A 16,246-nucleotide genomic window follows, 5' to 3' on the forward strand; every position below is an offset into this window, starting at 1 on the left:
ATTCCTCTGCTTTTTGACATTTCGTATGATTATTATTATTTTTTGGGTGGGAATAAAAAGCTGTGAAATTGTTCAACCTACTTTGTAACCAAAGAAGCAAAGCTGTGTAATTGAGTTTTTATTTTATAATGCACATTCTTTATGTATTTTTATTTAGTGTTCTCATTCACATTTTTCTTTGCTGTCTAGCATGATCTGCATGACCTATAATCTTTGAACCACTTTCGTACCTCATGTTTTATCCAGCACTCTTATTGTGATATGTAATAGTCTGTGAACAATGTCAAATAAAAAAAAAAAAAGAAAGAACAGCTAGTGTTGGTGGAGCTGAGCTGGTGTGTTACGCACTAGTTTAAAAAATGAAGTGAGCCATCTTTTGTTCATTTAAAATGGTGTTTTGAATTTCGTATGCAGAAAACGTTTTGTTACATTGCAGATTTTAATGTATTTAATAAATGCAACATGCAGATTAAGTGCAGTGTATACTGAGTATTTAAATTAAAATGTACATTTCATAAATACAGTTTCAAGAGACCATTTGTGTATACTAACGTAGTATGTCAGAAGTTGATGTACAGTATATTTTAACACTTTCTGAAATTAAACTGCAGTTTTGTTGAAAGATTTGCCTCTGCATGTGTTCAGAATGTGACAAGGGTTTAGGTCAGTGATTAGAGTTACCTTGAAAAGAGCAAATGAAGAACACCAAGGCTGCAATCCTAGACATGCTTACATGGGAGTAAATCCCTTGAATGTAGTGGATTTATTTCTGAATGAACACACATAGGATTGTGCTGCCTGTTTTCTTAGCCCTTTTGGCTGAGGACCAACTTTTCCTCAGCAAAGTAACTGGAATTAGTGTTTCAACTTTATCCTTCATAGTTTATGATTTTATGCCTGGTTCACACAAGCTGAAACCTCATTTTAGAGAGAAAGTATGCAATGGATAACCATCGCCCACAACTTTTCCCCAATGTGGTCCTAAATACTTCCCCTGCTAAAATGCGGGATATCAAAGTGAGTTTAGGAACATACAAAGCGTCACTTAAACCAAAGCCAATTACCACTGCGGGTGGTTTGAAGTTTAGTGTGAATCTAGTCATAAGCTAAATTTTTATTTTAAGGGATATAGAAGAGAGTCACATATACGGCCGCATAGGCTTTTAAGGTAATTAGTTTAGAATGGGTGGAATCCAATGGGTGTCTCCACTGACAGAAGGCAGCTGTCAACAGAATGGAAGGGAAGGCAATTTTTGGCATCCTCTCCCCAGAGCAGATTTTTATTTGGGGGGCAGGCAGCTGCAGGGGGCAGAAGGAATTTTCAAAAGTTGCCTCCCTGTCCCATTGCAGATGCCTTCTGTCAATGGAATGATACTCGCTGGATTCCACCCAACTTCACACTCTCTTTAATTTTCATGCAAGAACAAGGTTTCGTTCTGCAAAGTAAACCAAGACTGCTTTGCAACTTTACGTCGTCTTTCCCTTTACTAGCTCTTGGGGGTATAAAATGGAATCTTTGTTATGCATTTTACACCACCATGCTGTTGCAAATGCTCCCGTTAAAAGTGTTTGGATGTGGATCATCACCAGCAAACGTCCCGATGCACTTCTGTGGTACAACATTGCCCTTGTTTATAATACCAAAGACCACCCAAGCACACTCTGGCTTTAGTAGGACACAGACGTCTCATAAAATAGCACCAATAAACTCCCTGTAGTCTGCTGCATTTCATAGGGAAAAGAATATGACAATTATGTGTCTCTTGCAGTGTATTACTTAAATTGGCCTTACAGAACTGGCAAGCGTTATTCCCAGTTGACCACAACACAAAGTGATGCTGCTGCACTGTGTTGCCACCCAGTGATCTATGTGACCAAGCCCTGGAGAATGTACTATTTTCCCCCTCTTAAACGTTATTTCGGGCACCATTTCAGTAAACAGATATACTTAAAATGTATTGGCGAAAGAGGAAGTCTCTTGAAAAGCCCACACTTCATTCCTGTAAGCAACAGTGGCAATTATAATGTTTTAACAAGCCAACTAAGCCCACGGCCTAGAAAATATACCACTATGACTTTGCTTAATCCTTCAGTGGTCTAGTCCCCTAACAAGGACCCATAGCTGTGGTAGTATATAGAATGGTATATATAGAGCCTTAGGATCTGAACTATAATGGCTGTTTTGCCATTCTGGACAGCATCAAATGACCACAGTGAAGCAACTTTATAATTTTATGTGTGAGTTATTTAGTTCTGGATAGGCAACAAGACACATGGCCAAATCTGGCTTGCCAAAGGATTTTCTGTGTGTGTGTCAGAAATTACCATTCTTGTGTATTCAGGGACAAATTGCAGGAAGCCTCAATGGCTTAACTATATTCAGTCTGTGCTGTGTATTGCCAGCTGACTTTCATATCAAAGCCATCATAGTAACGATTTACAACCTTAACCTCTACGAATAATTATGGCGACCTGGAGTGTTTGATAGGGTTAAACCTGCTGGATTTCTAAGCATGCAAATGCTACCATTTTCATCACAGCTTAGTGTATGAAGAATTGGTGTATCTATCCCTGGATGAGAATACTGTGGAGGGGAATGACTTTAGGGGTAAGTATATGGGAAGGTTATGGGACGTGGGTGGCGCTGTGGTCTAAACCACTGAGCCTTGGGCTTGCCAATCGGAAGGTCAGCAGTTCGAATCCCTGCAACGAGGTGAGCTCCCGTTGCTCAGTCCCTGCTCCTGCCCACCTAGCAGTTCAAAAGCACAAAGTGCAAGTAGATAAATAGGTACCGCTCCGGCGGGAAGGTAATCGGCGTTTCCATGTGCTGCTCTGGTTTCGCCAGAAGTGGCTTAGTCATGCTGGCCACATGACCCGGAAAAACTGTCTGCGGACAAACGCCAGCTCCCTTGGCCTATAGAGTGAGATGAGCGCCGCAACCCCAGAGTCATCCGCAACTGGACCTAATGGTCAGGGGTACCTTTACCTTTTATATGGGAAGGTTAAGCCATGTAGAGGAATAGGAGTTATTGGCAAGGCTCCTCTCCTCTCCTGCCTATTCCTAAGAGCACATTGAACAAAAAAGAACTGAAATCCTGGAAAAGCAAACAGCAATACATAGTAGTATTTCTTCCTGGTGGAACTTTTGAAAGGTAACTCATCTTTATAGTGTTTAATTCATTATTATTTAGTGGTTTAAAAAAAACAGATCCTCAAAAGTTCATTTTAGATTGAAGGTGACATCCCAAGTTTCACAGAAAACTTCCTGCCCATTAGAATTGCTAACATGTCTTGTATGTTGCATAGCAGATTTTAATAGCAGGAAGAATGTGTGTGTGTGTGTGTGTGGACATAACCCATTTTAGGGATAATCATTTTAGCCCATCTGTATAATGGAAGATTCAGAAAGGAAATGAGGATAGCAGAACAGCTTCTGTAGGTCAAAGGCATTGCTGAGATCACCCAGGAAAAGGAACATATTGAAAACAAGCAGGATGGCATGAAATGGCAGATGATAACATTTAAAATACTCCCGTCATTTTGTTTTCACAGTTGGGTGAAACTCTTTGACAGATCTGGCAAGTAGTTTAGCTTGTCATGCTGCAATATGACAATTAGCTGGAATTGCCAGTTTTCTCCTGCCAAAACCCAAGGGTTGCATCCAGCTAGGTTCTACTCGGAGTACGACTAATTTAGATCCATTCATTTCAATGAGTCTTCTCTGAGTAGAACTATCCTTGGGTATAACTCAAAGTGGACAACATCTGACTGATTTAGTGAGACTCCAAATATGTTTAGGAAAATTGATCATAAAAATTGAAAATACACGTTATGATTATTTAATCATTGGTCTGTACCGTACAGTTCCTCCTCAAATTCTTCAGGTTGCCACAGACATTTATTCCCTGGAGTTTCCATGGTGTTTAGGAATCTAGGAAGTTGCTTTATACCGAATCAGAATTGGTCAGTCTTGGCCAGTTTTGTTGACACTGACCAGCATCTCTTCAGGGGCTTCGTATGGGAAATTCCCAGCCTGAAGATTCCTAGGGTTGAACCTGGAATCTTTTGAAAACATTGCAGGTACTCTACAACTGAGCTACAGTCTTCCCCCAAACGTAGTCTTTCCATTGTTTTGCTCTATTTCTTCGGCAGCTCGTAAAGCCATTTATTATAGCAAGTGACTGAAGAATAGGGCTTGGTCCATCACAACGAGGAGTTCAAGCTGGGTTTGGATTGTGGAACATTCACATTTCACGGCCAAGCGATTATGATGGCCAACTTAATCCCTCCAGATGTTGTGCATTTGAGTCCCACTTGTTCTCAGGCCAGCTGCTGTCTTTTCATCCAGCAGCAGATAGAAGATAGGTGTTTCCAATAAGTTTGAAGAACTTAGGCAGCTGGTGACATCAGCAGCTCAGACTACAGACACTGGGGCTTCTGAATCTGGAATTGTATCTCAAAACCCTCCCCTGCGCTCTTGGATCATCGGATGGGACTGTGGTCCAAGAGTGCTTCAACCATCTGAGATCCAGCTGGTGGCAACAAAGAGAAGCACATTTTCTGTTTTGGCACTCATTCTGGAATGCCTTCCTTTCTAGAGGCCTGCATGGTCCACGTTCTGTAAGCGTTTTTGAAAGCCTCTTTTTTTGTGTGTGTGAGATGCTGCAGGGGTCCATTTTGTGGCTGAATGGCTGATGGAAATACAAACAATGAAGTTGTCACCGAGTTCCCGGGACTTTGTAGGAATTGCCTGTGTGTGTTCCCCCCCCCCCCGCCGCCCCTTGCTCTTTTCCTGTTCTCATTTTTTTAAAAAAACGTTTGAAGGGTTTGTTTATTCCATGCTACTGCAACTCCTTAAGATCAGGCTGAAATTGCTTCTGAGTCCTCGTAGTCAACCCAGCGAAAGGGGAGGTGGGAGACAGGAATAAGAGAAATAAAAAAATTGAAGATTTACATTGCGGGCCGGGAATGTTTGCAAAGTTTCTTTGCTTGGGTCTGTCGGTGAGAGTGGAGTTAGGGGACGGGGGCCAAACACACCATTGTTTGTTTATATGTGCTGTTGCTAGTCTTTACAGGCTATATCAGCCAGCAGCTCCCTATCCTATCCTGCAAAGCCTCCTCTTTGTTTTCTGTGTGACAGCACCAGCTTAGTCAATCAACTGCTGCAGTCCGTGTTTGCATCACATGATAGCAGCTAACAAAGAAAACAAAACCTTTTGAACATGGGGGTGGAGGAGGGTTTTCAACGCTATGAATGCTTGCAGAGGAGCCATGCCAGCTGCTCCCTGCTTATTGGGTCTGCCTGCCAGTTGGGTCTTTTTTTAGCACTATTCAGCAATACCACATAGGTGCCTGCACATGCAGGAAAGGAGCCAAACCAAAAGGGAGGGGAGAGAGAGAGAGAGAGAGAGAGAGAGAGAGAGAGAGAGAGCGCACTAGGATTAGGCAGATAGGCCCCATGCCAGGCAAATGCATGAAGAAAAGTATTAGGGGGTTCTGTTTCACTGCTATTTCCCTGCTTCTTCCTGAATTTTTGCCCCAATTCAAATTTTGATGATTCTTCGAAAGCTCACAGGTGGGGGAGCCTAGGATCCTCCACTGGAATTGAATGGCCAAGCATTTAATAAAGGCAAAAGTGCTTTGAATCAATGGCATCCCCACTGCAGAAACTTTTTAGACATGGGCGAAGGATAAATTAAACTTGCTTCTCAAGTTAATGTACCATGTAGGCCTTTAAAAGGCCCCTTCAGTATTGTTAGAATCTGAGCGAATCTCAATGCTTACACATCACATGTATGTTGCCCCACCTTGAGCTCAGAGCATCAATTTAGTCTCCTAAAAGGAGTAAGATAGGGATGTAGGTGGCGCTGAGGTCTAAACCACTGAGCCTAGGGCTTGCCGATTGGAAGGTCGGCAGTTCGAATCCCCGCAATGGGGTGAGCTCCCGTTGCTCGGTCCCTGCTCCTGCCAACCTAGCAGTTCAAAAGCGTGTCAAAGTGCAAGTAGATAAATAGGTACCGCTCCAGCAGGAAGGTAAACAGGGTTTCCGTGCACTGCTCTGGTTCGCCAGAAGCGGCTTAGTCATGCTGGCCACATGACCCAGAAGCTGTACACCGGCTCCCTCGGCCAATAAAGCGAGATGAGCACCACAACCCCAGAGTTGTCCGTGACTGGACCTAACAGTCAGGGGTCCCTTTACCTTTAAGGAGCAAGGTGGGTGGAGAGTGACTTGCTTTTTCAGGGTCAAGCAGGAATTTGAACTTAAGTTTCCCCCACATCCACTGCTATAATACATCTAATTCCCCCCGCTTACCAGAACAGTGGAAAAGTTCAGCAGCCTTGTAAAAAATCAATGCGAAAATAGAAGAATAGTTTATTAAACATACTGATGAATGTTTGCAATTGTCAACAATGAAACCCGTTTTTCCACCAATGTCAACAGATGAAGCCCTAGCATAATAAAACTGATAAATCAACAGATGCCATGATCTGATACAAGATTGCCCTAGGGAGTGGAGAATGCTGCTGGAATAGTGTTTAGGCCCACGTAGTCCAGGGATGGGGAAACCAGTGATCAGAGATGTTGGGAGTCTTGACAAAATCTGGAAGAACACAGCTCCCCTTTCCCAATTTGGTTCATCCTGTTTTTCAGCGACCCACCAGATGCTTCTGGGACACCTACAAACCGAGTCAATAGTCCTCTCTTCCTCCTACTTCCCAGCAACTATGATTTAGTGGCATAAATACCTTTGGACACAGCATTTCCATATAGCCATCATGGCTAATAGCCATTAATAGCCCCGCAACACCCCAGTTGTTAAGTACATCAGCGATTTCCAGAACTTAGAGATCTGAGTCATATAGATGCTGTTGCCGTTTCCTATAGACCTTTCTTTTTCTTTTTTCTTTTAATGGTACGAAATGCACAAATCTAATTCCGGAACCTTGCAGCATACCCGGTAATGGGTTCTTGTGAAACTTTTCCTTTCTGAGAATGATTAACTTGGGAACGCTGCCTTGTGCTGTATCTCCACCTGCTGGCCAGAAGGCATTAAAACAAGCAGTTTTTTTAACACGTCATTATGGCATTTATTACCTTTGCCTTGAATGCTGAGCAGGATAAAACTGTTGAGCTAGGATGACGCAAAGTCAAATCCCCACTACGTCATGGATCTTACTGGCTGGGCTTGAAAAAGCCACTATCTTCTTAATGCATAGAGGAGCTGCATGTTAAAAATGAGATAGGGCAATGTCCTAAGTTCCTTCAAAGGAAGTGCAAAGTACAAGGGCAGTACCCAGCAAAGTAAGTGCTTTAATGCAAGGATTTGAAGTTGCACAATGGTACTGTCATCGCCTCCCATGTCCTCTCCAAATTTGCTCTGGAGAGTTGGGGAAAACCCCTGAACAGATTTAGGGGCTTTGGGGACACAGCCCAAATTTCTTATGCTAACAGAACAACTTTGTGGGATATTTCTCGATGGGATTAACCAAATGCTTGCCCTAAACCTAGAACAACGTTTTAATGTGTAAGACAGGCAGGCCTGCTCCATTCTTTTCCCCTGTTCTCTCTGTTCAGAACACAAGTGAAAAGGAGAAAGCTGGTATGTCTCCTCACGAGTTTGTTGAACTGGATCCGCCTCATTAGGAAAAAGTAGCAAATGTTCTTTACTTCCATGCCATTCAAAAAAAACCTCGAATGATCTTCATCCGATGCTGCCTTTCACGTCTGCGGGTTCTTGCATCAATTTTCTGAGAAACTGCATTTGCACTTCCTCTGTACTTCCCCACACTCTTAATTTAAATAGAGCTGCAACAGGATCTCCTCTCTCAGTGCCAAGATCTTCAGTTACTTGGCCAGAGCTGCTGGTTGAGAGAAACCTGGTGAAATGCAGGCTCTAAAGCAACCCATTGGGTCTGTACTCACAGAACGAGTGCCTGCAAATATCTACGTAACTGGAGGGGTTGCGTCCCAGCCTCCCGTCTCCCAGTCTCAAATTCCCTCTCCTAGAATTTACCTCTCTGTGACATCTCCCCTCTCCCTGCCTCAATTTCCTTCCCAAGACCACATGTTCCAGCTTCCTCAGCTTCCAAAAGGGTAACAATATCTCCTCTCTCCCTCCCCTGACAGAAAAAGACTCCCTTGGTGTCAGGGTGAAAGGGGGAAAAAAGGGAGGAGAGTTTTTCTCCTGCAAGTCCTGGTGGTGCCTCCCACTTCTGAGATGACTCATTCAGGCTCTGGGCTATGTTTCTGGCTCAGTCTGTGTGCCTTTTGCACCTCCTAGTGGCTCAGACTGTCATGACGGTTTGCCAGCGGACCAGTATAAATATTAGAGAGAGAATGAGGGCACTTACTCGATTACTTAATAAATAAATAAAAACAATGCTCTATAACCAGACCTTTGACCAATCAACATTCTAGGGCCTTTTACATGTCTTTGAGGGAGAAGAGTTATTGGCTTGTTTTTGTTTTATTCTGTATTTTGTGTTTTTATGTTGTGATCGTCAGAGGAAGGGAATTATACCAATTGAAATAAATAAACAAAATGAGTTTTAAGTCAATTAACCAACTGATCAACTCAACACCACACTGCTAACCGGTACCTGTTTTTGAGGTGCCCTTCTTGGTGCTTTCAAATCCTGGAAGAATGCAAACTAGCCTGATCTACTTACTATTGGACCATAGCTGTCAACTTACAGATTTGAAAATAAGGGACCAGCAGCCTCGAAAATAAGGGATCAGCAGCCAAAATAAGGGATTTTAGTCAGCCAGCTGAAATATGAAGTTAAAAGGGACCAGATAATTTGGGAGAGCAGCGCTGGTTTTTAGCCCTTCATTTTCCAGAGGTTGCTGCTCAAGACACCAGCTGATGAAACACTGCAATTAAATAACTACAAGCAACAAGCACTTTTCGCACAAAACAAGTCCAAGCTACGAAGATGCTGCTGCAGTTCTGTATCTTTTCTCTCATGCTCCATCTGCAGCTCTCAGTTCCATCAGACAGGGCGAGAGAAAGAGGTGGGGAAATAGCGCCTGAAGTAAAGCCCAGCACCTCACTTACTGGGTTTTGAGATGGCGCCCCCTTGTGTGTACCATCCCCACAGCCCCAAATCCACCCCAAGGGATACTTTCCATGGGTAGGCTCTGCGTTACACGGGAGCAATGCAGCTGCAATTCTATGCTGTTAAACTTAAACACAAGCATTATTTTGATTGTCTGAAATTTTACCTGTTCTAGCTGCTTTGCCAGAGCTTGGCGGTAGCAATATTTATCTACCTGTTCCAACTCCCCAAGCACCAGAGACAAATCTGTAAGCATCAGTTGTGCAAAGAGCTGAAAATGTTGCAGCAGTTCAAGATTTGTTCAGCCTTGGATATTTATTATGCTGCATGATGATTTGTGTCCCCATTATGTAGCTGATCTAGCCAGCAGCACTGCTGGTCAACATAAATTTTGTTCGGAGTCTGCGTTACAGTGGATCCTACATAGAGTTTGAGATTTTGTTGTACAGCTCCCAGACTGCACCCTGGTGGATGTTAAAAACGATTCAACACTAGTCCCTATCTGGATTTCAGTGTGATTTTAGGGGCTCGTATCAACTGAGTCACGAGTCTTTATCTGAATCTTAATAATTAGGTTCAAGTGGATGTGAGGGTGATTTGACTGTAACATCTGCCACCCCACTGATCACCAGGGTAGATTCAGCTGATCTGACTGGCTAGGCGGGTGCCACCTATCCCTCCCAAACCTGCATGCTCAGTGGAAGAGGCCGATCGTGCCAGATAGAAGGTGTGTACCGTTCTTCAGTCAAGATAGCTGCACTCCCGATAGAACCTTCAAACAAGCTCAAGGTCCATAATTAGGTTCAAGTTGTGAATCGGAATACACCATGATGGGAGTGCCCAAGCTGGTCCACAAGCTTCATTCAGGTGGTCCACCACATCTCTGTGGATTTCTCATTGATTTTTGATTGCATTTTCATTGCTTCTTTTATTTCTTATATTGTATTTTTTTCCATTGCATTGCCATTTGAATTCTATGGGACCATAACCAGTTGATTATATACGTGTCTACACATAAGTAAACCTCACCAAGTTCAACTAGGCTTACTCTCAGGTAAATGCTTTAAAAAAGCTCCTGTAAACTTTTCCACTCCCTAATTGGTAATGCACATGCTTCAGGAAAAACATCTTATTCAAACCAAGCCTTTGTTGTTTAGCAAATGTGTGTGTGTGTGAGAGAGAGAGGGGGGGGGGAATAACCTGTCTGAATTTCTCCTTGCATTGATAACCATTTAAATGAGATTAGAAAAGCAAACAACCAGGAAACACACACACACACACACACGAACACAAACACACAGCCCATCTCCCTTTGTGGCAAAATTTAATTTAAATAATTTAAATAAACATGTACATGGGGAAAATAGAATAAGAGAGGGATAGAATTAAGGGCATCAGATTCTCTTTGACTGACTTGCCACTGTCCTCACTCCCAAAGTAAACAAGGGTAGAATACACCCATTTCTTCTCAGTAACTATTTCTTTTCACTCTGCCATCCTGCTGGTTTCGTTTCTTATCCTGATCCTCCTGGAGGGAAGAAACCACCCACAGCTTCCTCCTCTCACTGCTAAAGACAAGCACTGCCTGAGGTTTTTTTCAAGAAGCAGGAGCCACTAGCAAGGAAAATGCTGGCGAGCAGGCTGGGGCTTCGAATGCGAACGGGAAGCATTTAGCTGTTATGTGCTGTGGCCATTTCCACTCACAAATTACCTAACATGCTATGCCCAGAGAGGACACTGAATGCTGAATAATTGGATGGTGGGCAGGCCCAAATATGAGAACTGGAAAGTGCAGTAACTACTGGGGTTGGGGAGGGCTTGTTCCATTGTCTTCAAGTGCCCACAACCTGCTTTTAGTCTCCCTCATCCCAGATGCCAGCAGGAGCGAAGTAGGGGTCTAAGGCACTCTGTCAAATGTCTCATAATACTAGAAATCAGGAGCATTCAATGAAGATTCGGACAAAGAAAGTACTCCTTCACATTAGGGCTGGGCAATATATCGATATACCATCCAAAACCAGTTTGAAGTCCATATCATGATATCAGTTTCATAGTTTTTGACCCGGCAGTATATTGCAAATCATGATGTGTGCGTGCGCATCCTATGCAAAAATCACAATGTGGGAAACACTATGAAGCCAGCCAATGCCTCTACATAGATCCATGCTTATTTTAGACATTGTGACATATCAGTATATCCACAGTGTTTAGCTCAGGGGTCAGCAAACTTACCACGCCTTGGGCGGGTGTCTCCAGAGCCAATCGCGCGGTGGGCTGGAGAGCGTGTGCCCATACGCGTGCTCACACGCTATTTCCAGCGCACTTCTGGGTCTGAGGAGCACTGGAAATAGCTTGTGCGCATGTGCACGGGCCTCCTCCGACCCGGATGTGCACCGGAAACGCTTGCGCATGTGCACAAGCTATTTCCAGTGCTCCTTCGACCTGGAAGTGGGCAGCCACGCAGCGCAGGTAAGAGCGGGCGGCGGCAGCGGTGGGGGGGTCGCTGCGGGCCGGATAAACGAGTCCCTTGGGCCTTATCCGACCCGCGGGCCTTAGTTTGGGGACCCCTGGTTTAGCTAGTGATATATCACAGTGTTGGAAACCAGGTATTTCCCAGCCCTACTTCACACAGCCAAACTACGGAATCTGCACCCACAAGAAGCAGTGATGGCCAACAACCTTGATGACTATGAAAGAAAACTCAACAGCTCCATGGAGAATAAGGCGCCCAATGGTTCCTAACCCAGCTGGCTCATGTCAAGGTAGTATGCTTCTGAATACCAGTTACTGGAAACCACATGAGAATCACACTAATTCATTACAAAGCATTCAATGGCATTTTTTACTTTTAAATTTAACAGGTGCATACGTGCAAAGCTGTTTGCATCTTTTCAGGATAGATTGTACTTTGCTTCACTGCTTATTGGTTTATTTAGTTAGTTATGATTGAGGCTTTTAAATTGGTATTAGGAATTTCCACCTGAAGGCAAGGTCATGTACTTGCCAAGCTACCTAATAAACGTAAAAATCAATATTGGGCATGAAATTTAACAGCTACCCTCAATAAATTTAGGATTTAAAAAATACTAGTTCTATATTGATGTGAAAAGTTTAATATTTCCAACAGAAGTAAACGGCAAAGATTTATATAGTGCAGGACATATTTCTGCCCATTCAGTATTGAACGACAATATAAAATGCTCTATCTGTTTTATCAAAATATGGTTCTGATTTATTAACCATCAGGGTATATCTTGGTATTAACTGATGCATTAAGTTACTATCCCTTAATACTTGCATGTCATGCATTTGATACTCACAATGTTTGACCTTGTATGGAACAGAAATTTAACCATGCCTTCTCAGTTGAGAAGGAATGCTGGAGAAGTTTGCTTAACATATTTCATCTCACTTGGAGAGGGCAAGTTTCAACAAATATTACTTTAAATGTTTAGAGGGGGTGACATTGTCCAATCAAAATAACTATTCTAGCTCAACTGGTTTGCTTATCAGGTTGGAGCCATTGCTGGCTAGCGTAACTGCATGTTTTTTCCTAAATAATATTTTGTTTGCTGGCGTGTAGGAGAATATGATTGAGGTTACTTTTAAAAATTGATTACTGGGATGTAGAAAAAAAACAGAATATGATTTACACTTGAACCCTCTTCCTTCAAGGAGTTCAGAGTAGCTTAAATAGTCTCTTGTTCAAGGCTCATAAAACCTGTATCTGATCATATACAGTCGTACCTTGGTTTTCGAACGCCTTGCAACTCAAATGTTTTGGCTCCTGAACGCCGCAAACCCTGGAGTGTTTCGGTTTGCAAACTTTTTTGGAAGCTGAATGTCCGACATGGCTTCTGATTGAGTGCAGGAAGCTCCTGCAGCCAATCGGAAGCTGCACCTTGGTTTTCGAGTGCTTTCGGAAGTCGAACGGATTCCATTTGAATACCAAGGTACGACTATACTTTCAAGACTATTCATTGACTGTGGGCAATCTCAATAACAAAATTCCCCGTATCATTCAACAGACATAGCAGAAAAATAAAATAGCACTTTATCTTAAGTGAACCTACTTTACTGAGATCAGACATAAAACCAACAGACCCTTTGGTTTCTGGTTGTAATTTCTTCTCCTTCTGTGTTTGAATATGGTCCAAGATCACAATGCCAATACTCCTGAAGACAGATGAGGCACTCACTCTTAGGATTTCACAAGTCTTAATGCTTACTTTTGTTACATGCTGAAGGCATGCAATAAATCTTTTGGGACAAGGTGCTTATTATGCCCCAGCATGTTACTGAGCACAATTCAAAGTATTGCTGCTAACCTTTACAGCCCTAAATGGCCCCACTGTTCAGCCCAGGTACCGAGGTCCAGCTCTGAGGGCCTTCTGGTGGTTCCCTCATTGCAAGATGTGACATTACAGGGAACCAGGCAAAGGGCCTTCTCGGTAGTGGCGCCTGTCCTGTGGGACGTCCTCCCATCCTATATCTAAGGGCTAAACAACTATCTGACCTTCCGTAGACATCTGAAGACAGCCCTGTATCAGGAAGTTTTTAATATCTGATGTTTCACTGTTTCTTATGAGCTGCTCAGAGTGGCTGGGGCAACCTAGCCAGATGGGTGGAGTACCAGTAATAAAAATTTCAAGAGACACCGTTGATGGAATCTTTCGAGGAGCTGGAGATGGCGTTTATAAATGGTCCATGTTTCATAAGCATACAGTAAGGTTGGTAGTACAATAGCTTTGTAAACAAGCATTTTGGTTTCCCTGAGAATGTCCCAGTCCTCAAACACTCTGCACTTCAATCAGGAGAAAGCCGCACTCGCAGAGCTGAGGTGATGCTGGATTTCAGCATCAGTGTTGACACTTGTGGAAAGATAACTGCCCATACTGGAAGAAGCAAAGATCACCAGTGTCGAAGCAATGAGTCTTCAACATCAACTTTGTTGGAACTGGTCACGTCGTGTGGATGTCTGATTATCGTCTTCCAAAGCAACTACTCTATTCCGAACTTAAAAATGGAAGGCGTAATGCTGGTGGTCAACAAAAGAGGTTTAAAGACTCTTTCGAGGCAAATCTGAAAAAAATGTAATATAAACACCAACAACTAGGAAACACTGGCCTACGAGCGCTCCAATTGGAGAACAGCATTTACCAAAGATGTCATGGGCTTTGAAGACACTCGAACTCAGGACAAAAAGGAAAAATGTGCTAAGAGGACGGCATGCTTGGCACTGTGATAAAGTCCCTCCAGGAAACCTATGTCCCCACTGTGGAAAGACATGTGGATCCAGAATTGATCTCCACAGTCACTTACGGACTCACTGCCAAAACCGTGTTCATGGAAGACAATCTTACTCAGCTACGAGTGATCTCCAAAGACGACGACTAGTAATTAATAACTAGGGAAGACTAGTAATTTTTTTTATTGTTATTATTATTATTACTATGTCATAGGCACATTGATACGATGGCACATTTCCATGTACTTATTGGCAAAACTATGTGATTTATTTTGCAGTTGCACCAGATCCAGTGGAACTTATTTCCAAGTAACTGAACAGAACTGCAGGGTAACATAGCACTCCTGTGACCCTAGCTGCACCAGTATAATTTAGTCAGGATCCCATATGTACTTCCAGCACCAGTCTGGAGGAGGGGGAAGAGTTAGAACTATAAAAACCATAGCTACAATGCTACCTATTTCCCCAGCATCCAAGGCAACACCACTGACACAAATCAATCACAGAGTAGCATGCCAACAATGCCCCGATAGCCATGCATAGACTGACCCATTCCACACACAGCAATAGGGAAACATCTCCAAGACCTCACCCCTGAGCCATACACAACAGGCAACCCACCAATCACTACTGAAAGAGCCCCTAGGGCAAGCAGCAATTCAGCAATAAGGAACATCTGGAAATCTCTCTACAAACAGGTGTTCAAATTCACCTGTATCACACAATCATTGCTAATACAGTCGTACCTTGGAAGTTGTACAGAATCTGTTCCGGAACGTTTGAAAACGTTTCAAAACATTTGTAAACCAAAGCACAGCTTCCGATTGGCTGCAGGAAGCTCTTGCAACCAATTGGAAGCCCCGTCAGACGTTTGGCTTCCAAAAATAGTTTGCAAACCGGAACAGTCACTTCTGGGTTTGAAACGTTCGGGAGCAAAAACATTCAGGAACTACCGTATTTTTCGCTCTATAACACGCACCTGACCATAACACGCACATCGTTTTTAGAGGAGGAAAACAAGGGAAAAAACATTCTGAATGAAACAGTGGATGTATCATTTTTGTGCTTCATGCTGTGGCCACAGACATGTGATCTGATGGTGAATTTGGGGTGACCCAATGCAAAAATCCTGAGAATCCCTGTGGATCCATGCTTTGTAACCACGTTTTTGCACCATTGCAGCCCCAGGCAACAGTGGGTGCGTGATTTTTGGGGGGCAGGCTGTAGCCATGGACATGCTATGTGATCTGATGGTGAATTTGGGGTGACCGAATGCAAAGATCCTGAGGATCCATGTATATCCATGCATTTTAACCACGTTTTTGCACCATTGCAGCCCCAGGCAACAGTAGGTGCGTGATTTTTGGGGGGCAGGCTGTAGCCATGGACATGCTATGTGATCTGATGGTGAATTTGGGGTGACCGAATGCAAAGATCCTGAGGATCCATGTGAATCCATGCTTTTTAACCACATTTTAAGTGGGGAGGGAAGGAAAAACCCAGAACGGACAAAGAGCACGAGAGGGGTGTGCAGAGAAGCAGCTGGCTAAGAATGCAGGAGAGGGGTATAATGGGAGGGAGGAAAGGAAGGCAAAAGTTTTCCCTCACCTACCCACCCAAGCCAGCCAGCTCTCTCTCTCTCGCGCTCTCTCTCTCTCTCCCTCCTGCATGTTTTCAGCAGCACGGAGCACAGAGACGACACTCTGCTTTCCCCTCTGCTTGCCTGGAGGGGAGGTGCTTTCCCTGCTCTTTGTTCCGTTTGAGCAAACACAGCAAGGAAACAGAGGAGGGTGGGCAGTAAGACCCTGAGGCAGAATGCAGGAAAGCAGCCGCTTCCTCTTTTCAGGTTTCCCTTCTCCGAGACGCGCGATTTGATTTTTGCCTGATTTTTTTTGCCTCCCCTCACGCCATTTGGCTCCAGGGACCACACATTCGCTC

The sequence above is a fragment of the Podarcis cretensis genome (genome assembly GCF_951804945.1).
Source record: "Podarcis cretensis genome assembly, chromosome: 5".
NCBI lineage: Eukaryota > Metazoa > Chordata > Lepidosauria > Squamata > Lacertidae > Podarcis > Podarcis cretensis.